The 24,705-nt window shown below is 48.0% G+C and overlaps 2 pseudogenes; both read right to left on the reverse strand.

Annotated features, from left to right (window-relative positions):
- Window positions 1-610: 610 nt before the first annotated feature.
- On the reverse strand, window positions 611-9,581 carry LOC141038301 (putative leucine-rich repeat receptor-like protein kinase At2g19210; annotated as a pseudogene).
- A 1,098-nt stretch (window positions 9,582-10,679) lies between these two features.
- Window positions 10,680-24,705, reverse strand: part of LOC109749334 (putative leucine-rich repeat receptor-like serine/threonine-protein kinase At2g19230) — a 33,237-nt pseudogene continuing 19,211 nt past the window's right edge.

The raw sequence follows: 24,705 nt of genomic DNA on the forward strand, positions 1-24,705 counted from the left end.
GGGCATCCAGATCCAGCAGTTATTTCCGTGTTGCGATGTAACTGATAATTTAATATGTTTTGTGCCAAGAGTTGAGTTTGTTCCTAGAAATTAGATGAATGAAGATATATAAATTTGAATTGTCCGTGGACAAGAAGAAGAAGAAGCTCTGGCGAAGGACGAGAAAAAGAAGAACTACCGTAATTCATCATATCGAGCTAGCTCTTATCCTGTGGTTGTCAAAGTAAGAAAGAAGATAGAAGGGATAAAGCTAATAGTTTACATGTGCAAGAGAAAAACAGCAGCACACGGTCTGTAGCAATATCAAGGCCACGCTTAGTATGTAATTAGGTTTAGCAATTCAGATTGTTAATAGCCTAACATCACAAAAATGGGAAATATAATTACTCAAATAATATCACATAACACGGAGATCCCCACAAGGAATCATTGGCCATAGAGATTTCTCACAAGGAGTCAAACACAAATTACCTGTTGCAATTGGCACAAGACCAACAAGTCTAGCTTATCGAGCAGCTGGACCATTGTTGGCACCCTCCCAAAATTATGCTCCATCTCAAATGCGGTGCTGCTCTGGCTCACATTTGTAGGCTAGTTAGTAGGGTAAGCATCATATCTCAAGTCTGGTCATTGCTATAATTGCTGTGTAGAAGCTGGTGTTGGCGTCGCCACCGACGTGGTCCTCCTCTCGTTTGAGGCACTCATGCAGCTGCAACACAACACCAGTCATGCTGGGACGCCGTGGAGAAGCCTGTGCAGTGCACTTGAGCGCAATATCAGCGGCTTTCCACACACTATTGATGTCGTGGTCACCGTGCATGCGCACATCCACCACGCCTTCGATGTTGCCCTTTGCTAGCCTTTTTTTGCACCCAGTCGATGATGCCGATGCTCTGCAGGTTGTGCAGGCTTGGTGGCTTCCCCGTGAGAACACCAGCAGCACGACACCGAAGCTATACACATCTTCGTCATTGGCCGTCCTGTTGTCTGGTACCTGTGCAAATGTTTTGGTTCCACCAAATACTCAGCATGGTATATTATAGGAAGATTTTGAAGAAGGGAAGAAGGAATTAACATACTCTGGATCCATGTATCCTCTTGTACCGACAATAACATTCGTGGACATCTGGGTTTCATTGTCGTGGTTGAAAGCCTTGGACAATCAGAAATCGGCAATCTTGGCCTCAAACCTTGTGTTCAATAGGATATTTGTGGCCTTCACATCCCTATGAATCAAGGGTGGGTTGCACCCCTTGTGCAGGTATTCCAGCCCTGCATACACACAAGTCAAGATTACAAAAACAAACAATTAGGATAAATAGTTGCCAACTTTGCATTTAAGCGCTTACCTTGTGCAGATTCAACTGCAATTTTGAGTCTTTGTCGCCAGCTTAAACAAATTGCATTGTGGTCTCCACCTGTATACAAATCATCATTGTGGATTTAATACTAAAATGTCAATTGAGTGATTCTATACCGAATAGCAGTTAAATTATATCAGTTACCGAAAAAGGCTTTCGTCACGCTTTATAAATAAGCAACCACCAAGCACAGAGTATCAGGTAACAACAGAACACACAACACACCAACACAACGCCACCGCAGACAAGGTCCAGCACTCACACACAGACCAACACACACAGACCCAAGTTCCGCTGTGGACACAGCATAACAAACCCAACACAGACTGACAACGAAACACCCCTAGACGGCGGCGGCGGCGGCGAGAAGACGACAAACTAATCTGGTTCTGGTGGTGGCAGGGGAAGCGGTGGAGCCAACCGGAGAGCCATCGCGTGAAGCTGGGTGATGATGGAGGTGATGGCGTCTCTCTCCCTGGGACGGCTAAGCGGCCGCCAAAGCGGCAAGTAACCAGACCATTTGAACAAAGCGTCAGTAGCACGACGAAGAGAAATACGCTGAATCACAAGTTTATTCCTAACAGTCCACAGCGTCCAGGCAAGAACCCCAATGGTCAGCCACCTAATGTGGCGCAAGACGGGGGGGGGGGGGATCGCCTGGAGTTCGGCAAAGAGAGCGGGGAAGTTGTTATGGTCCCAGCTTCCACCCACAATCTCGCGGAAACATCTCCATAGGAACTGCGCGGACACGCAGGTGAAGAAGATATGGTTCAAATCTTCTTCAAGCCCACAGAGCGGGCAACGCCCATCACCAGGGCCATTGCGCTTCAGAACCTCTACGCCAGATGGAAGGCGGCCGCGAATCCATTGCCACAAGAAGATCCTAATTTTCAAGGGAAGGCGAATCTCCCAAATGGAGGAGAGCGCCTCATGGCAGAGCGAGGGGGCGATGGCTAGGTAGAGTGATTTGGTGGAGAATTGACTAGACGGCTCGAGGCGCCATCTGGCATGGTCCTCATCTATCGTGAGATCAGGGTCATGGAGTACAATACAGTCAAGCAGCTCCTGCCAGTCCGCATTCTCAACCGGGCCAAAAGGCCTCCGGAACGCAAGCCGCCCTAAGTCAATAAGGGCGGTCGCCACGGAGATCTGCGGGGCAACCACGATGGAGAACAGGTCCGGAAGGCGGGCCGCAAGGGGCGAGTCACCAGTCCAGCGATCGAACCAGAACAGCATGGCGGTGCCGGGACCAATCTTGATCGAGGTCCCGATCCGGAGGACAGGGAGGAGCTGAATGATGGATTGCCAGAACTGGGAGCCCCCAGATCGCTGGCAGAAGGCGAGAGGCTGGCCTCGGAGGTATTTCTGCTGAATGATGCGAAGCCACAAGCCACCATCTCCGTTGCCAATCCGCCAGAGGCACCGAGTCAGAAGAGCAATGTTCATGCGTTTGGAGGACATGATCCCGAGGCCGCCCTGGTCGCGACGTTTGCAGATCTCAGACCACCTGACCATGTGGTACTTCTGCTTATCACCCTCGCCGGCCCAGAAGAAACGCCCCTGAACGGTGGCAATCTCGTGATGTAGTGTCTCCGGAAGGCTGTAGAAGCTCATGACGAATAATAGGAGGCTGGAGAGGGACGAGTTAATGACCACCGTACGAGCCGCTTTCGAGAGCCACCGACCCTGCCAGGGCTCGATCCGGTGCTGGAGCTTCCCCACTGTGGGGCGCAGCTCGGCCACCATAAGCCTGGCGTCACTAATGGGTATCCCCAGATAAGTTGTGGGGAAACACCCAAGCTGGCAGTTAAGCCGATCCGCAAACCTCGCGACCAGGGCGGCCTCGGGATCAGCTCGGACACCGTAAGCCTGGCGTCACTAATGGGTATCCCCAGATAGGTCACAACAAGTTATTTAGATGAATATCAATTACATTATATCAACACGAAGTGCTCAAATTATGGCCCACCAATCACCTTACAGTGTGCTCTTGTAGAGTTAAAAAAACATGCGTACCTACAATGTGCTCGTGCAAAGTTCCCCTCGACATGAACTCGTAGACAAGTGCCATGTGCTCACCATCCTTGCATAAACCAATCAAGGAGACAAGATTCTTGTGATGAATCCGTGTTAAAATCTGAACCTAAACAAGCAATGATCGGTGATCAGGACATGACTTCACAAATATCATTTCACCGTACAAATTTATATTGATAAGCTTATTTAAATAAAAAAATTAGAGGAAACTATTGTAAGCCTACCTTGAAATTCTACATGTATATCTGGAGTTTGGATTAAAAGGGACTATGAAACAAAATTGATTAAAAGGACAAGGAGAAATGCAAGTGCATTTACATAAATTGTACCTCGGCTAGGAATTCCTTGTCACCTTGATTGGAAGACTGGGATCGTATCTTTACAGCCACTTGAGTACCATCCTCCAAGAAGCCGTCATAGACATAACCGCCCCCCCCCCCCCCCCCCCCCTTGCCCAATGCATGTCGAAGGTTGTTCGTTATCCTCTCAATCTCTATGTATGCGAATTAACAAGTCTCAAGTCCAAGTGAAGTGTCCCCATCATTTGTTGTTTCATTTTGTGGTTTAACGGAGTTTTTCATTGATCCTTTGGGTACAAAACAAGTATAATGATTTAAATTAGTAGTATCCGATGTGGAAACAAACTAGATAATTGATGTTCTCATGCTAAAGCCACACCTCTTTTTTTTGTCTCGGCAAGGAAAAGAGTGTTAGCACCAGTACTACTATCACCATGCTGACAGCTATAGGGACAACAAAGTTGATAGCTCACTGGCTCTTTATCTTAGCAGGCTGACATGAATTGTTGTTGGTGCAAAGGTTCGAGTTATTGCCATATCTGCCAAAAAGATTAACAAACTGTAATCAATTTATCAAAGCATCATTGAAGATGGAATCGAGAGAATTTATGGGTAAACTGACGACCACAGATTTAGGGAGCCAGCTTGAATTCTTTTGAGAAATCCAGAGGGAATTGATCCAGTGAGTTGTTTGCTCGACAAATCTCTGCAGAAGAAAAATACTATTTACATGAGTCAGAGCTATTTAAGGAAAAATCACAATTGGATAGTAGGTGCAGCCTTACAAAAATTTCAGCAAGGGTAACTGTGAAAGGGCATCTGGAATTGTGCCCATCAAGTTGTTGTTTGACAGATCCCACAAAGTGCGACTAGTTTTATTGTTGTTTATGCACCATATTTTGCCTCTTTAAACTACCAAGTAAAGACCAAAACAGATCCAGAACTTTGAACATACAAGTATTGGAGAACCTTGAGGTTCGCGAAAGAAGACGATATATCACCATTCAGACCACTGAAAGAAAGGTTTCTACACAGAGCAAATACTTTTGGGTCAGCTTAACTGGATGTAACCTTATGAATATGATAATTCCTGCTTTTGTCATACGAACATAGGTGATAAGTCGCTATACTTTATAGATTTGAAAAACTCGCACGCTTATGATCCTTGGAGTTTTGGCAATTGTGTAACTGCACATCAACCTTTCCCATGCTATAGTCTTGGGAATGCATGGATCACCCATCCAGTTCTTCTGCACATGATACTTGTCCTTGATCGCCATGGTGGCCGACACTGATGTAACTAGAGGATGCCCCGCGCGTTGCTGCGGGAATCCCTTGCATGATATGGAGCACTATTTTTTTAGAGATGATATAAAACAATTTGAAAACTGTTTGGTTGAATAGAAGATGCCCCCTCGCAAAAAGATAGAGAAGAACAGTAGGCGAATTAGAAAAATGTGCCGGCAATAAGCTGCTATGTGAATTAGAAAAACTCTTTGAATCACAATATGGAGCACTCATTAGATAAATGTAGTGGGAAAATTAAGGGCAACTTTTCCGTCAATAGGCTGCTATGTGAATTAGGAAGTGTGTAAATGTGGAGTAGCATAAATTATTTATGTCGCAATTGTATAAATACACGATTCAAAAGTGAGAATGCATGCACTCTACAGCGGTAACATGATAAATATGAAATGCAACTCAGATGCAATCCAATTACAATACACATTTAGTATACACATCAATCTTTTTTAGAAAGGCATATAACAGTCCAATGTAGATTACTCTCTAGTAATGTGGCACCTTATCGCAACATGAAATATTTTGATATTATTCTGCTAAAAAAGAAAGGATGAATTCATTGTGACCAGTTCACACATATAATAAAAGAGTTCTACTGAAAGCAAGTGAGAAAATAGTTTCAAATTGTTGCAGTACATCTTCACTTCCGACAAATTGCAACGGGGAGATGAAGATTTATAGACACATAAGCAATTAGGAAAAAAGCCTGTTACCAACATTAACATTTTTCAGAAGGCGGCACTCAACTTACAGCAAAACTTGAGGATTGATCTAAGAGGACAACAAATAATTTGATGCTTGGAAACTATGATAAAACTTCAATTGAAAAATGGAGGGGCATACGAATGATCAAAATTCTTCACCGAAAAGTCAGCTTAATGGTATAAAATTTTCTAAGCTGCATTTCGTGGAGTACCTGCACGGCATAAGCAACATCGGTAAGCAATAACGCAATTCTTGTACCCAAAACAATTTGTTGAGCATCAAGCTGAATGAAAAAGCAGCGGGCATGAATGATTAACGAAATAGAAAAAAACTGAATATATGATCACACACACAAAAGAAAGGGAGAGGAATACGTGTGTGAAGTGACATCAGTTTACTGTGTCCTTGGAGCTACATCATGGGCATGGTAAGGGAAACAAATACTCCCTCCGGTCCAAAATTCATTTATTTTAGACCAGAGGGAGTACCTTTTTGGAGCCTTGCAGGGTGGTTATTAGCCCTGATACTTAGACTATGTTTATGACCACCGGAGTTAGGCGCGGCTCCCTTTGCCCTTCTAATAACGACCACAGATAGCCCTAAGTAGTTTTCTTCCTACAAATTTCAGGCGTACATGAGTTGAAGCATAATTATTTATTTACTTACCTGGGTATATCCGAGGCATGATGGTGATACAACATATGCTTGGTCTTCTGGAAGTAAACATTAAAACATGAATTATGTTTGCTCTCCCATACATAAAGCTAGAGAAACAATCTGCAGTGTTGAAGAATTGCTTGAACTGCTTGACAGTCTGATCTAGAGTAAAAAAAATCATGTTATGATATTGTGCATGTCAAATAAATTTCAGAACTCCACCCGTCCAAGCTCCATAACCATCTATGCCCTGTACCGATGCAGCAAGTCAGATAGCACAACTGAAAAAAATTCAGAAGAACAAATCAATAAACATGCATCAGTGGGGGTTGCAAACAATACGAAAATCCGTTCTCCTGTGAATATAATTACACAATGCATGACAATATAATCAGCAATTCACGTAGGATAACGATTGGATCCATGGAGGAATCAAGAACAACCTGACACGAATTAGGTGCCACAATGGAGGTACCAACTGGCGGTCGGGCCTTTAAATTTTGCCTAGTACTTTAACTTGAGCGGAAACAGACACCATGAAGCAAAATCGACAGCACAGCGAGGTCAATTTGAGAGATATAAACGGGAATCGATGTAAGAGATTAGTTAACTGCTTGTCGGCAAGGTCCTCAGCTCATCGGCGAGAGCTACATCGATCGATATGGTGGATGCGCCCGACATGGTGGTTGCGCCGCAGATGGCACCATAATTTCGATCATGGAGCACATACAGAACGACCTAGAGGCGCCGCGTCATGAAGCCCTTCAGAGTTGCTCGGGAGCTTCGGGTCGACTCCTCTTAGTTCACCCTGTCCAAGACGGTGGTGGTAAAGGGACGGTGGGGCTTCAACTTCGTCGCTCGAACAATTTGATTTTCTGGGCGAACTCGTTACCAAGCAAATCCTCTGGAGCGCCCCATAATTTTCTGGACGTGAAGACTAACAGACAGACTGATTCGCTTAAAAAGGGAGGATAACTCAATCCGTTACTCTTTGTTTAGTGGAGAAGATGGAAAGGACCTGACGTAGTAGCTGAAGAGAATAGTGGAAAATAATCACTGGGTATTAATTGGGGAGACGTTGGGGTGGAGCACTGCAGCCGAAGAACAGCTGACACCATCAGAGTAAAACTAAAAGATTTAAGAAAAAAATTGCTGACATGGCCCATTCGGTGAATGCATGAGGTGGTTAAAGTATGGCTGACGTGGCAAATTGCTGATGTGGATAGTGTGCATGTCAAGAGAAATACAATAATGGGGATGAACTATTTAGATATTATAGATTAATCAGGTAAATTCAAGTTTTTACCCCTACTTTGGTATTTGTGACACTAATTACCACATTTAATAGTTTTTCATCCATATTACGCCATTTAGTGGAAGTTTCTCTAGCGGTTATTTTGCCCAAAAAAAGCGTCCTAGAGCTATATGTCGAGTACTCCCTCCGTCCCATATCAGTTGTCGCTGAAATGGGTGTATCTAGACGTATTTCAGTGTTAGATACATCCGTTTGAGCGACAACTGATATGGTACCGAAGGAGTATGATGCAATACCTGGAAACAATTTTGATAAAGGGGAATGAGTAGTTGTGCAGCGTGAAGGAGGTGCCTATGTACGCCTCGCGATCATGAAAACAAAACCATGTCCGGCTAAGCCACTGAAAAACACTAAAAGGAAAATTTGCGACGTGGCATGCCATGTGTACCTCACGACAGAGACCTGCATGATAGATCGCTAAATGGGGTAAATACTGACAAGACCTTTTGCTAAATGGGGGTAAAACCCGGCAAACGTCTTGCTAAATGAGGTAATCCAGACAAAAAATGTTAAATGGAGTAATATGTGTCAAAAATGTAAGAGAAAAGTATATTTTTCGTCCCTCAATTTTCGGCGGAGTCTAGATTTAGTCCCTCAACTCCAAACCAGACAAATTGCATCCTAAACTTTTGAAACAGGACAAATTTCGTCCTTGAAATCATTCAAAACAGTATCGGTGATGATGTGGCATGTTTTTTTTTACCAAATTACACAATTAAAAAAAATCTAACTGCCCCTAATTGAGCTATTCGACCCCATCTTCCTCAGCTCCGGCCAAGGACCGTCACCGTTGGAGCGCCCCAGCCTCTCCATGCCGTTCCCTGAGATTGCTGGGGTGACACTGAAGTTGTGTACGCCCACCACGAGCAGTGATTTTACCCCTGAGCCCCTTCCCTGCAATGCCGTGCTCCGCCGTTTGCTATTGTCGACGACCCCATTTGCTCCGTCCCTCCCCAAGCCTTTCCGACGTCTTCATAGTCCTCAAGGTGATTCCCCGGTCCTTTCATCTCTCCTTCTGTGCCTCCCCGAGCTCGATAGCTACCTCCCCGCACAACGTCATTGTGCTGCTCCAATGCACGAGCTCGCCACCGTCGCTCTGGCGACCATGTGGTCGGGCATAGCCTCACTTAGCCACGGGAGAGCAAGGGGCAGCCTCCCAGACCCTCCTCAGCTGCTCACATGGCCTCCCAGCGCGTCTCCGCCGCAGTTTTTAGTCACCGCGTCTAAATCTGGTGTGCTAACGCAACAGTATTAGGAGTAGTACAAGTACTAACCCTCCTGTAAGATAGTCACTTAACACTGGGCCCCTTTGCTAACCCAGTCCAATTAAATCAAAACCGGGCCATGTCATCGCGAAATACTGCTTTGGATGATTCGAAGGACCAAACTTGTCCGGTTTTAAAAGTTTAGGATGCAACTTATCTGATTTTGAAGTTGAAGGACCAAATTTAGACTTTGCCGAGAGTTAAGGAACAAAAAATATACACTTCTCAAAATGTAAAAGGGGTGAAAATTGGAACTAATTGCACCCTTTTTTTTCCGTAGCGCGCATGATGTGCATAATTAGTGGCTTAAAGATCAGCTAGCTCGTGTACATGTGTCAATGTGGTTCCATCCATAATCTATGTACATGTACGTACCGTCCCGGGAGTCCGTGCCGAGGTTGGAGGTGGACATGACGGAGAACAACTCGATGGCGTTGATGATCGGTGGCAGCGTCGAGTTAGCGGTGGCGTGCAAAGAGATATTGAATTTGTCGTATCGGTAGGGCTTTACATTGGAGATGACACCGGTGCCGTGGTAGTACAGCTTAGCAGCGGTCATGTTCAACTCCATGCCGTTGATGCTGACGTAGAACTGGCGCACGGCGCTGCTGGGGAGGATCTGCAGCTCCGAGAAATGCATGACGATGAAGTACCCCGGCGATGGGTTGTGGGGCTGAGGCACGGGGCCCCAGGAGATATCGAGGTTCTTCTTGGAGGCGTTCAGCGGCGTGACTGCAGTCTGCATCACCGCCGACGGCACCTCGTAGTCGTTGTCGTCGCTCTGCACCTGCCTCGTCGTTGATATCTCTGTCCACTTTTTCGGGTACCCGCCTAACCCGAATTGTGGTGATTTTTTTGTACGTAGTTACTTTCTAAAATTTCATTATCTCGCCCTATTGTAGGGATCACGTGGGTCGAGAGTTGACTTGCATTCCGACTGGTCAATGTCGATTGGATCGTCGATTGAGCAGCCAGACAAAATGAAATAGGAGAAGAGTCGGAAAAACAAAAGCTTGCACACCATGTTGGAGTGAAATGGCACGTCACTAGCTGCATCTGCACTGAGCGCGGCGTGCATAGGGTATCAAATTCTTCGTTCTTTTTTGAGTGGATATTGACATCAGTTCTCTTACCACACGGTGCAAGACATCGGCTCAAAGCTACCTTATAAATATATAAGGTCGTGACATGTGTGCAAGTAATTTGCATCACAAGAAAATACTGCTCATTTTACATCTAAGATCTCATGCTATGATTTCAGATCAAGGACTCCCCTCCAATTAGTGGATTGTCAACCTTGCATTTGCATCCCCTATCTTCAGCCGTGCTCGGCTCAAAGTTACAGGAAATAAAATATCCAAACAACACTCTGATAAAGAAATATTGTTCTCACTGAACTAACAGTTGCACATCATCACATGAGAAATGAGAGAATTGTAATCATACCCTCCACATTGGGAATTTAAGAAACGTTATTCATATCAGTTTTTTTAACTAATCGTCACATTTATGGTTTGTCAAGATTAACACTTGTTTGCCTTGTAATACAAGGCAACGAAATTTCGGCCACAAGGCTATGCAAGCAAATAATGTGACAAATATCGCATGCTTGTAGTATTGACACCCTCGGTCAGGGTTGACAAGATGCCGAGAGCACAAAGAGTGCATGACTGATGATCATGGTTGACGCCCTACCAACAAATAACATAAATCATGCCAAATGAAATGGTGCCTAGCCTTACATCATCGGTAGATCACGGTCGCGACTGCTATCTTTCATCCTGTGGAAGTTATTGTTAGCATTGCCTCTGGTTTGATCTTCCCGCCCCAACTCGAGGCAGTATTGCAGCTGGGCAGCCACATCCGTCATTGTGGGTCGTTGTGCGGGGTCATCCTCGGTGCACTTGAGCGCTAGGTCCACGGCTGTCCACATGCCGTTCACATTGAAGTCACCTTGCATTCGGCCATCCACCACTTCCTCGATGTTGCCTCCCGAAAGGTGAAGTCGTGCCCATTGGACGATATGGATGACCTTTGTAGATTCAAGGATGGTGGGTTGTCCTATGATTACCTCCAGTAACACGACACCGAAGCTATATACGTTGCTCTTTTCATTCAGTTGCAGGGCCGCTACATACCTGTGTATGTACATACAATAAGCATGGGATGCATTTGCATCACAATTCATTGAGCCAGTCACAACAAAGATATACTAATCGAAATGGTTGGCAAGCAGGCAACCGAAATATTAATAAGTTAGGTATCAGTGTTTACTCAGGGGAAAGGTAGCCTCTTGTGCCAATCACCCGCACGTAGATATATGTGTATCATCTTCTTTACTGAAAGCCTTCATCAAGCCAAAGTCAGCAACTTTGGCCACAAGGTTTTTATTCAGTAGGATGTTTGATGTCTTCACATCACGATGCACGAAGGGTGGGCTGCATGACTTGTGCAAATACTCAAGCCCTGCGTGCACATCATATTTGACAGAGATGATATATCAGTCACACATCAACATATGTTAAATTCTAGCAAATCATAGAGATCGACAACAACAAAAGGAAGACCATACTCTAGATTAAAGTATACCTTTTTTTTTGGAACGAAGGCTCAAGAAGAGCCCGGCTTTGAATTAACAAAGCCATCAACCGGCCAGGATTACAAACTCGGAACCAGCACAAGAAAGAAAAGAAAACGGCAAGATACAAAGGTGTTGGAAAGCAGCTCACAAGCCTCCTACACACCAAGCTAAAAAAGATCTTCAGGGAGAAGCACCGCTCGGCGATGAAGAGGTCCTCAACGCGATCAGAAAACCGGGGAAGAAGTAGAATGCCCGCACTGGATCAACACGTCCAACGACGAAGCAGGGCATGCTATCGCCTAATCGCCAGCAGCCCCGACCCAACACATCCGCCCAGCTCCAATGTCAAAGAAGGCCCCTGCCTCTTCGCCTGGCTCGAAAGGCGCCGCACCGTTGACAAGAGAGCAGTTCACCCTAGAACCTGTGAGATAGTTGCCGGATGACTGCATCTGGAAAGAAACCAAGCTCGCCCAACAAGTCACGAACAGATCACCAGAAGCAGGGCACCGCCAAATCCCACGGATTGGTCACGAAAGAGGAAGAATTGCCGGAACGGACGAAGTCGAGCAACAGCTAGAACTCGCAAGAAGACATTGAGAACCAAAGTGCAGGTACCGGAGAGCTCTCAAGGTGCGCTGAGAAGGGCCGCCGTAGGAGGGGAACCCGATCCCCTCTCGCCCAAGAGGAACCATGGGCCAGGCAGGACATCCCGCATCAGACCGGAGAGCTCCCTAAATAGTCACTTAGGAAGTCGCCGTCGTCGTGGGAGGTCAGCTACCGCCAACGCTGCACACGAAACATATCTCTGAGAAACCCCACGCCCACCTAGCACCCAAAAACGGCGCCTTCAGGAAGGGCGCGACGCCAAGGGCGCCACCGCCGCCCAACAAATGTTGAGGATTTCTCCCGGGAGGCAAGGAGGGGGAGGGGACAGAGGAACATACCTTGGCGGAGCCTCCAAGGAGGGGAGTGGCGCCCTCGGGCGTCGCCGCCGTCGAGACCAGCAAGGCCTGCCTGTGATTTCTCCCGGTCTTCACGTCCCCGCCAACCACTCCCCAACGGCAGGAGAACCGGCGCCCCACGACGAAGCAAGCCAGATCCGGCCGTGGCATGGCTCATCCAGAGACATAGGATGCAGGGGCTGCCAGATCTGGTGCCGCAAACAGCCAAGGTTGCAGGCACGCCCTGTCTCACATCCTCCGGTTCAACCGCCGTCCCCACGGCAGAGGTCGCCGGTCCACGCCCGCGCCACCACCTACCGAAGGACGGTGACGCCACGCCGACCAGGGCCGCCGCCCCGGAGCACGCAGCCCCCTGCAGCAGATGCAGAGCAGCGAAGGCCCCACCGCCACCTTCCTTGGCGGCGCCCCACCGCCACCTTGCTTGGCGGCAGCCTCAGGTGGCGGCGAGGGGGAGGGGAGGGAGGGGGTGGCGGTGGGGCTAGGGTTTGGGGCCCCCAAGTCGCACTGGAGGGGGGCGACGCGAGGGCAGGGGGAAGATAGATCCAAAGAGAGAAAGAGAGAGATGGTGGTCTTCTTGTCGATTAAAGTATACCTTGTGCGGATTGTAGTGCGATGCAGAGCCTTTGTCTCCAGGTTAGGGACACATCCTTGTTGTTTTTTCCTGTAAAAGTTTGTCTAACGTTAGTAGTGTGTAAGATGAGACAGAAATACCATATGCCCTTCTTACAGACGGACTAGAACACCTCTGAGTTTATCTTCTAGATTTCCTTCAGACATATGCTCGTAGACAAGAGCCAAATATATCCCATCCTTGCAATAACCAACTAATGATACAAGATTCTTGTGATGGATCTTCGTTATTGTCTGAGCCTGAGCAAGAATAGGAAGAAAAATGTCAAAGTTTCCAAAATTGGCTTATTAAATTTAGTTGACAAATATGTCGATACACCATGCTGTAGTTATAGTTGATAATACTTTACCTCTGTCAAGAACTCTCTTACATCTTGACTGGAGGATTGAGACCGCAACTTGACTGCAACTTGGGTACCATCCTGCAAGAAGCCATCATAAACAGTTCCAAACCCTCCTTGACCGAGCACTATCCTGAAGTCGTCCGTTACGGTCTGTAGTTCCTTGTACATGAATCGGTGGTTGTCCATGTGTTGGCGGTCTTGTCGTTTGCCGCTCTTTGTAGATCCTTCAAAATTCAAGAACCAAACTAGTATTACCCATTGTTGCTTGCTTTGGTGCAGTAATGCAGAACTATTGATGTAGTGTTGTTGATGTGTTTCACCTTTCTTTTTTCTCATCATGAGAATCAGCAGTACTAAAAGTGCTCCAATCACAGCAACTGCAACTATCGGAACAACAACATAAGCGACAATCTTATAATTGTTTTTCCTTTTTGTTGGCTGGCAAGAGCTGTTGTTGATGCAAAGGTTTGGGTTTTTGTTGTATCTATCGAAAACAAGAGACCATTAGCAATTTTGACCAGGCAAATATCAAAGCAACGACTAGAGAACTAAATGGCGGTGCAGATATATGTAAGATATGATGGATTAACCTTAGAGTTAGGGTGCCATCTTGACTTCTCTTTAGAAGCCCGGAGGGGATGGATCCATTAAGCTGGTTACCAGTCAAATCTCTAGATAGACAAAATAGTGTTGGCATGAGAACATTGGTAGCAAAATAGATATTAGCTATTAAGGACAGCATATAATTCAAAGTTGCTTACAACAACACAAGAGAGGGTAGTTGTGCAAGAACATTAGGAATTGATCCTGTCAGTTTGTTGTATGAAAGATCCCTGGAATAAGGTGTCAAAGCATACAAATATGTGAATTTCTTCTCTATGAAAATTACTATGAAAATGGATACAACTTTCCTACTTACAAAGATTGGATGTCTTTGAGATCATCAAAATAAGATGATATATCACCACTCAAACCGCCCGATGACATATTTCTGTAAGAAGACGCGATGGTTCAGACGACATGAGTGTCTTTCCTCACTTTTAAACAGATTCCTTGTGTGTGGCCGCAAGTTAAATTCAAACTTACGTGCTTGTGATTCGTGGGCGCCCAGAGATAACATAGCGGCTGGTCAACCCATCCCACGCAAAACTTTTCGGAGCGCATGGGTCACCCATCCAATTCTTCTTCATCCGATACTTAGCCTTGATTGTGTTGATCGCGGATACGTTTTTCCCCAAGGTAACAAACAAGACAAAGAAGTGTGGTAGTCAGAGATGACACGCGCATGTCTATCTGCTTCGAGGAAAGTCTACTGATCAACCGACATGGATTTCAAGTATATCGATTAAATAAGGTGCCATAATTATTTACCATCCTGAGTGTCCGTGCCGACGTTTGCTGTAGAGATGACGGAGAAATACTCGAAGGCATTGATGATCGGCGGCAGTGTCGAGTTGGCCGTGGCAATCAAGGTGATGTTGTACCGGCTTAAGCACTCGTGAGGTTCAAGGTTCGCTAAAGCGTCGGCCAGAAGGTACTCAGGCGTGTGCGGAAGCTTGGTCCGCCAGTCGTTGACGATGACGTTGAACTGTCGCACGGCATTGCCTTTGCCGGCCAGGATCTGCAGCTCGACGGTGTACAAGATGGAAATGCATCTACAACGGGCATTCCTTGCTCTCGTTAGTGTCTAGTGCTATTATTGTAGTAGGAACGTTTGAGTACATACTACCTCCTTTCCGGTTTCTAAGGTTCGCGTGTATCTCTAGGTTGACAAATAGATCAACGTAATACAAGTTATATATATCATTAGAAACTTCAAATCGTATACTTTCTAGTGGTATAATCCTTTTTAGACTATACAACTCATCTTATGTTGGTCAAACTATAAATCTGGAAATACGTACATGCAAACCTTATAAACCAGAAAGGAGGTAGTAGTTGTGAAGATGTGGTACTAGTACAAGAGATGTGTAGTGTAGTGTACCCAGGCCTTCGGTCCATGTGGTCCAGCTCGTCTCCCATGACATCTCGACGGTCTTGGACTTGGAGCCGTTAAATGCTGTGATGGCAGTCTGCATCACAGCGGACGGCGCACGGAGAAGGAGGTCGCCGATATTCTCATTGACCTTCTCCTTTGTTGAGATGTCCAACCACCACTGCGGGTTACTCCACGGTAACCACGTTCGGTCGTACGGGTCGTCCGGGTACCTGACCACAACACACGTTTTGCATGTACAGTGATTGATAAGACTGTCTTATTTTAACCATGAATGCTGCAGCCCGTGACGAAAAAAGCTTCAACTGTCAACGGAAAAAGTTTCAACCATAGACGGCGAAAGCTATGGACGACGGCGAAAAGCTGCAACCATCAGCATGGTGGAGTGCTGAGATGAACAAGTCGCACCGGGGGTACAAGGGCGGCCGTGGTGAACTACAACCTTGGGGCCGGTGGGATGGTGAACAGCAAGGCCGTCGCCATGTTGGTCATGGTGCTGCAACCGCAGGGGCAAGGCGTGGCGCCGAAAGTCGCGGGACACACGCGGCGAGCCACCGATGGATTAGAGTAATAGGGGCAGCAGCCTGTCGCTCAAAGTCAACGAGCGCTCCGTGTGTGTTTTTTTGGACGAAGGGAAAATCCATGGGGAAGAAACATAAAGATCATATGGCTGAAAATGGAGCGCATCTGACGGCTAGGTACCGACCGGATGAAAGTTGGTCGGCTGGTCGTTGTCCTTATTTCTTAATACCATCTCTAATAATTAGACATTTCAAAATATGTGGCGATACATGTTGTTGCTAAAAGATCATATATTAATTAGAGATGGTAAGTCTTCCTTTGTTGGTTGTCTTCCCTCTTCAGAAGATATCCAACGTAACACTTCTTAGATAACATCATTATACATGCCCTTGTACCCCTGGCAAAAAAATACATGCCCTTGTAAAGTCATTTTTATTTCATAGGATAGAAATATCATAAGAATAGAAAAATCATAGTAAGTGATATGTATCTTAACTCTTCTAAGAAAAAAGATGTGCGGTGTGCCTTCCCGGCACTGGCCTCGCATGCGACGTGCTCGGAGGTCTCGGTCTGGGCTGTTCGCAACCTGGGGCTACATGCGGTGCTCGTGCCGCGGCTGTCCACTTCTGCCGCCCGGGAACGCCTCCTCCTGCTCCCACTCATTGGGCGGGCGGGGGAGGGCGAGGGCGAAGCTGACCATCGCAGCCTGATCCTTTGCGATCAGGAAGGCGGGCGGCTGGCGTCGAGCGCAGCCTATGGGCTCTTCCGCCTGGGCGGTGAGGTGGTGGAGAACGTCGCCTTTCTCTGGAGATCGCCGGCGCCTTCCAGGGTTCGGTTCTTTGCCTGGCTGCTGACGCTCGGCCGTATCCACACTCGGGACAATCTACTGAAGAAACACATCGTCGAGCTCCAGGGCGCCGGGTGCCCGGAGTGCGGGGCGAGCCTGGAGACGCCTGATCACTTGATCTTCGGCTGCCCCTTCGCGCGTGCGTTCTGGTGCTCTCTGCGCCTTTCCACTTCGGGGGCCTCTGTGCGTGCCCTGCACCTCTTCGACGCCTCCATGGCGGTCGGCTCAGCCTCGCCGCATGCGTTCGTGCAGCTGTGCTGCTGGCACCTCTGGAAGCGGCGGAACACGGTTGTGTTCAGGCGGGAAACGCCGTCCCTGAACGCCACTTTGAAAGCCTGTCGCGACGACGCCATCCTCTGGCGCGGTCGGTTTCGCTCTGCGGATCGTGGACATGTTGATGCATGGCTACTGGCCCTGCGTGAGTAGAACAAAACTGCATGTAACATAGCAGAGGGGGTTCGCCCCCTGCCTCTTTCTTTCTCTCTGCTGCCACCCCGGCATTTGTGCCATTGTACTGAATGTTGGGTTTGAGCCCCCCCCCCCCCCCCCCAAAATTCAAAAAAAAGGAAAAAGATGTCATTTAATGCATAGGATAGGAATTTTTCTATTAAATTTATGCTAGACTTTTTCTTTGAATTATGAAGGATTGATCTTATCCTACATAGGAATAGAAATCCACTCCTACAAATCAAAAGACTCCAAAAAATATTCTTTTGAAAATCCTATGCATAGAATTCCTACAAAATTTCTATGAACCAAACGAGGCCTAATAAGACCAAAAAGAACAATCATTTTCGCTGCACCTACCATGGCAAAGATGTGTACGTACCTAATTGCGAAGTTGCCCGTATAGCCCATGTTGCGTCTGTCAATCAGGACCAGCCCCTGCGTGGCGTTCACCTGCGGATACATCCTGTTCTCCAGAGGCCTTAGAGCCAGCGAGGAGATAAACGGTGTCCGAGAGCCGATGTTCACCAAGCAAACCTGCACCGACTCGTCCGGAATCACGGCGATGGCCTCGGCCAGTACCGGTTATAGAATTGTATTGAATAATTGTTGGTGCAATATTATGCTGGTACAAGAGGTATATATAAGAGTTAAGCCACACCTGACCTAGCCCTATTACAAACCGAGTAGGAGTACTAATCCTATTACAAGTTCACTTCCGCTTCGGTAGACCCCCTCCAACACAAGGATGGTCAGGATTGTCCGATACCCCTTTAAAACGAAGGGTACGATGGGCATTATTTGAAAAAGAGAACGCCCGCCCACCCGCCCGCCCGCGTCGTGTACGTATAGAAATACACATAGTGTTGTTCCATTTTTTTTCGTCTAGTCATCCCGCCTGCCCACGCGTAGATATTTATTAGTCCAACCGACCCGGCCGGCCACTGCGCACACGCCTACCATCATGGTCTATCCACTCGCCCGCGATCAACGCGGCAGCTCGCGGTCAACGCGGCTGCATGGGATCTCGTCTTTCGCGCGCCGCCCCGTCCCATCTCGCGCCGTTGCCGGCCGATAGCACCTCGCCTGCCACCAGACCGCACCGCTGCCGCACGGCAGCACTGCCGCGCCCGCGCCTGCCGCACGCCACCGCTGCCGCGGCCCGGCGCCTCCCTGCCGTAGTTTAATGCCCCGCTCCGCCCCGCCACGGCGCCTCACCTGCCGCGCATTAATTCCCGGCGCAATAAAACCTGCCCTGCGCGGAGAGTTTGGTCACACCGCCCGTCCATCCCTCCTCTCCCTCTTCACACGCGCGTTCTCTTCACCGATCTGCGCGGGATGGCGTCCAGCGACTCGGACTCCGACGGCGCGGCACCGGGCGGCCACTGACCGTCGAGCCTCACGTTGGGGCAGACGGAGGATCTCGCTCGGTTCTGCCTCTACGTGCCGCCGGCGGCGAAGGTGCCGCGGCCGTGGAGGATCTCCGCGGACGGATTCCCCACGCAGGGCCTGCCGGCGATCAAGGCAGAGCCTCGCGCGCACCCCGGGGGACGCTACAACCGGAAGGGCCGCCGCCGTTTTTGGATGGGCAAGCGGTTCGACGACGTCATCGGCGCCTTCAAGCGCGCCGCCCGACACTAGTACAAAACAGGGTTTGGTTCGGCCAGAAAAGAGCATTAATCCCGGTTGCATTACGAACCGGGACTAATGTGAGCATTAGTCCCGGTTCGAGCGGCTAGGGCACCGTACAGGCATTAGTGCCGGTTCAGATGGGACCTTTAGTCCCGGTTGGTGCCACGAACCGGGACTAAAGGGTGCGATGCCCATTAGTATTGGTTCGTGGCACCAACCGGTACTCAAGGTTAGACCTTCAGTCCCGGTTCGAGCCACCAACCGGTACTAATGGGGTTTGAGGCATTAGTATCGGTTCGTGGCACGAACCGGTACTAAAGGTCCCATTCTCAAACCACCCACCCCCCCCCCCCGGATCGCCTTTTCAGTTTTGTAAAAAGCAAAAGAAAATGATACAAATTTGAAAAATTAAAATCCTTCCAGATGTAGTTATGTTACTACATGTACTAGTTAGGAAAATTTAAAAACGGCTATCACTTTTGCATACGATGTCAGAAAAAACGTATAATATATCAAAATGTTCAGCACGAAAATCCGCATCCGATTTTGACCGCCTATGGCCTGTTTGCAAATTTTTAGAATCCTCAAATTCTAAAAGGAAAAAAAGTTATGCTCAAATTTCTTCTTTTTTTGCTAAATCTGGTCAAACTATGGTCAAACTACTTATTCAAGAAGTATTAGTGTTACTAAATAATTATTCAAGAATATTAGTGTTACTAAATAATTATTTTAGTTGTTTTGAATTTTGGTCAAATCTGGTCAAATTGTGGTCAAACTGTGGTCAAACAATGGTCAAACTAATTATTCAAGAAATATTAGTGTTACTAAATAATTATTTCAGTTTTTTTGAATTTTGGTCAAATCTGGTCAAATTGTGGTCAAACTGTGGTCAAACTGTGGTCAAACAATGGTCAAACTAATTATTCAAGAAATTTTAGTGTTACGAAATAATTATTTCAGTTTTTTTGAATTTTGGTCAAATCTGGTCAAACAGTGGTCAAACTGTGGTCAAACTATGGTCAAACTACTTATTCAAGAAATATTAGTGTTACTAAATAATTATTGTTTTTTAGAACAATAGTTTCAAACTCAAACAGTGAAATGTGTGACTTCATGCTCAAGCTAAATTCCTGAGGGTTAATAGGATTGACATCTTACTATTGTCAGGAAAACAACAAGTGCAGACTTGGAAACGAGGGAGAATAGAAACCGGAAGTTAAGCGTGATCAGGCTGGAGTAGTGAGAGGATGGGTGACCGTCCGGGAAGTTAGATGATTTGGAATGATGAGGGGTGATTAGAGATTAGAGGTTAAATTGAGCAGTGATGAGGGGTGATTAGAGATTGGAGGTTAAAAAAATTCAAAAATTCAAAAAATAATAAAAAAAAGTAAAAAAAAATCATAAAATTTCCTTTAGTACCGGTTCGTGTTACCAACCGGGACTAAAGGTGGACCTCCAGGCAGCGGCCACGTGGAGGGCCTTTAGTCCCGGTTCGTGTAAGAACCGGGACTAAAGGGGGAGGCTTTAGTAACGACCCTTTAGTCCCGGTTCCAGAACCGGGACTAAAGGCCCTTTTTTCTACTAGTGCGAGGGCTCCCCGTCGGTGATCTCTCTGGTGGAGCCGGGCCCTCCTAGCCGCGCGGGTGCGTACCCGCTCCCGCCCCCGCCCCAGCAGCCCCGGCCGACGTTGTGATCCCGCCGGAGCAGGCGGCGCTCCAGCAGGACGGCGACCCGGAGGACACGCCAAGGCTCCTCGCGATCCTGGCGCAGTCAGCGGAGGAGGCCGCCGCGGCGGCGGCGCTGGAGGCCCAGGAGGAGGCGGCGGCCTTGGCGGCCGTTCAGGCGGCGGTTCCGGCGGAGCAGAGCGAGGAGGAAGGCTCAGACGATGACGACGGTGGCGACGGCGGCGACGGCGACATGGTGCAGGTCATCGACCTCGTGATGGAGAGCGATGAGGAGTAGTTAGTTTAGGGGGCAGTGTTGTTTAAGTTGTTTTCTATGTTTAATTTTAAATTCCGTTCAAGTTTATGTAAAATATCCTAAAAATATGAATGGAATTTGAAATGTTTGAATCTAAATAAAAAATTGTGCTTTCTTAAGATATCTATGAATAGTAATATGCAACAATAAAATAAAATAAATGTTCATCCAAACAAACAGTTCCAGCCTAACCGAAGGAGTACATTTAATTTCATTGAATGTGTGAAAAAAGTTTGGAATAATTAATGTGGAACAAACACATGAAATACCGACACGCGCAAGATATGGACGGTGCTGGTTGCACTAGGGGTGCGTGATCGCATGCATGAAATGAAACAATTTTTTGCGAGGGTGTGTGCATGCCCAATGTAGGCCCTCGCGCAAGATATGAACGAAATCGGACACCGAACGCACGTCGCGTCACGTTCGGACAGTGTTTTAGGGTATTTTCACCGGAAAAACCGTAGAAAATGCATCAGACGTCAGAAAATAATGAAAACTGTCGTGCATGCTCCCGATGATGCCTGGAGTACGTGGAAAAAGTTGGGGATCGTTCGGTCGAGGTGAAAAAAAACGTCTTTGAGAGTAGCCCGACCGGCACACCGGAACGGTGCTTGTTGCACTAGGGGTGCGGCATGCATGAAAGGAAACAATTTTTTGCGAGGATGTGGCATGCCCAATGTAGGCCCCCAGGAAAGATATGAACAAAATCGGACACCGAACGCACGTCGCGTCACGTCGGGGCAGTGTTTTAGGGTATTTTCGCCCGAAAAACCCTACAAAATGCATCGGACGTCAAAAAATAACGAAAATTGTCGTGCGTGCTCCCGATGGTGCCTGGAGTACGTGGAAAAAGGTTGGGGGTCATACTGTGAAGGTGAAAAAAATCTAGTGTGGAACCCCCCTCCGGTAGATCGAAACGGGGCTTGTTGCACAAAGTCCACGTGATCGCACGCATGCAATGGCACGAAAGGGTGCGTACATGTGGGCACGGCCGACGTAGGGCCCCACGCAAGGTTGGAACGAAAACGGAGACAAAACGAATGTTGCGTCACGTCCGGCGAGTGTTTTAGGGGTTTTTCACCGGGAAAATCCTAGGAAATGCATCGAGCGCCGGAAAAATATGAAAATTGGCGTGGGTGCTGACGAGGGTGATGGCAACATGTGGAAAAAGTATCGTGCCATTTGACGGAGTCAAAAAAACCTAGTGTGGAACCCCCCTCCGGTAGACCGAAACGGGGCTCGTTGAACAAATTCCACGTGATGGCACGCATGCAATGGAATGAAAGGGTGCGTACATGTGGGAACGTCCGACGTAGAGCCCCACGCAATGTTGGAACGAAAACAGCGACAAAACGAACGTTGCGTCACGTCCGGCGAGTGTTTTAGGGGTTTTTCACCGGGAAAATCCTAGGAAATGCATCGAGCACCGGAAAAATATGAAAATTGGCGTGGGTGCTGTCGAGGGTGATGGCAACGTGTGGAAAACGTATCGTGCCGTTTGTTGGAGTCAAGAAAAACCTAGTGTGGAACCCCCTCCGGTAGACCGAAACGGGGCTCGTTGCACAAATTCCACGTGATCGCACGCATGCAATAGCACGAAAGGGTGCGTACATGTGGGCACGGCCGACGTAGGGCCCCACGCAAGGTTGGAACGGAAACGGAGACAAAACGAACGTTGCGTCACGTCCGGCGAGTGTTTTAGGGGTTTTTCACCGGGAAAATCCTAGGAAATGCATCGAGCGCCGGAAAAATATGAAAATTGGCGTGGGTGTTGTCGAGGGTGATGGCAACGTGTGGAAAAAGTATCGTGCCGTTTGACGGAGTCAAAAAAACCTAGTGTGGAACCCCCCTCTGGTAGACCGAAACGGGGCTCGTTGCACAAAGTCCACGTGATCGGACACATGCAATGGCACGAAAGGGTGCGTACACGTGGGCACGGCCGACTTAGGGCCCCACGCAAGGTTGGAACGAAAACGGAGAGAAAACGAACGTTGCGTCACGTCCGGCGAGTGTTTTAGGGGGTTTTCACCGGTAAAATCCTAGGAAATTCATCAAGCGCCGGAAAAATATGAAACTTGGCGTGGGTGCTGTCGAGGGTGATGGCAACGTGTGGAAAAAGTACCGTGCCGTTTGACGGAGTCAAAAAAAAAACTAGTGTGGAACCCCCCCTCCGATCGACCGAAATGGGGCTCGTTGCACAAAGGGCACGCGATCGCACGCATGCAATGGCATGAAAGGGTGCGTACATGTGGGCACGGCCGACGTAGAGCCCCACGGAAGGTTGGAACGAAAACGGAGACAAAACGAACATTGCGTCACGTCTGGCGAGTGTTTTAGGGGTTTTTCACCGGGAAAATCCTAAGAAATGCATCGAGCGCCGGAAAAATATGAAAATTGGCGTGGGTGATGTCGAGGGTGATGGCAACGTGTGGAAAAAGTATCGTGCCGTTTGACGGAGTCAAAAAAAACCTAGTGTGGAACCCCCCTCCGGTAGACCGAAACGAGGCTCGTTGGACAAAGTCCACGTGATCGCACGCATGCAATGGCACGTAAGGGTGCGGGCACGGCCGACGTAGGGCCCCACGCAAGGTTGGAACGAAAACGGAGACAAAACGAACGTTGCGTCACGTCCGGTGAGTGTTTTAGGGGTTTTTCACCAGGAAAATCCTAGGAAATGCATCGAGCGCCGGAAAAATATGAAAATTGGGTTCTGTCGAGGGTGATGGCAATGTGTGGAAAAAGTGTCGTGCCGTTTTACGGAGTCAAAAAAAACCTAGTGTCGAACCCCCCTCCGGTAGACCGAAACGGGGCTCGTTGCACAAAGTCCACGTGATCGCATGCATGCAATGGCACGAAAGGGTGCGTACATGTGGGCACGGCCAATGTAGGGCCCCACGCAAGGTTGGAACGAAAACGGAGACAAAACGAACGTTGCGTCACGTCCGGCGAGTGTTTTAGGGGTTTTTCACCGGGAAAATCCTAGGAAATGCATCGAGCACCGGAAAAATATGAAAATTGGCGTGGGTGCTGTCGAGGGTGATGGCAACGTGCGGAAAAAGTATCGTGCCGTTTGACGGAGTCAAAAAACCTAGTGTGGAACCCCCCTCCGGTAGACCGAAACGGGGCTCGTTGCACAAATTCCACGTGATGGCACGCATGAAATGGCACGAAAGGGTGCATACATGTGGGCACGGCCGACGTAGAGCCCCACGCAAGGTTGGAACGAAAACGGCGACAAAACGAACGTTGCGTCACGTCCGGCGAGTGTTTTAGGGGTTTTTCACCGGGAAAATCCTAGGAAATGCATCGAGCGCCGGAAAAATATGAAAATTGGCGTGGGTGCTGTCGAGGGTGATGGCAACGTGTGGAAAAAGTATCGTGCCGTTTGACGGAGTAAAAAGAAACCTAGTGTCGAACCCCCCTCCGGTAGACCGAAACGGGGCTCGTTGCACAAAGTCCACGTGATCGCACGCATGCAATGGCACAAAAGGGTGCGTACATGTGGGCACGGCCGACGTAGGGCCCCACGCAAGGTTGGAACGAAAACGGAGACAAAACGAACATTGCGTCACGTCCGGCGAGTGTTTTAGGTGTTTTTCACCAGGAAAATCATAGGAAATGCATCGAGTGTCGGAAAAATATTAAATTTGGCGTGGGTGTTATGGTTGGTGATGGCAAGGTGTGGAAAAAGTTTGGGGCCGTTTGACGGAGTCGAAAAAAACCGTAGTTGGGAACCCCCCCCCCCCTCCGGCACACAGAAACGGAGCTGGTTGCACTGGGGCTACGTGATCGCATGCATGCAATGGCACCAAAGTGTGCA

Source organism: Aegilops tauschii, chromosome 1 (genome assembly GCF_002575655.3).
Source record: "Aegilops tauschii subsp. strangulata cultivar AL8/78 chromosome 1, Aet v6.0, whole genome shotgun sequence".
Lineage (NCBI taxonomy): Eukaryota > Viridiplantae > Streptophyta > Magnoliopsida > Poales > Poaceae > Aegilops > Aegilops tauschii.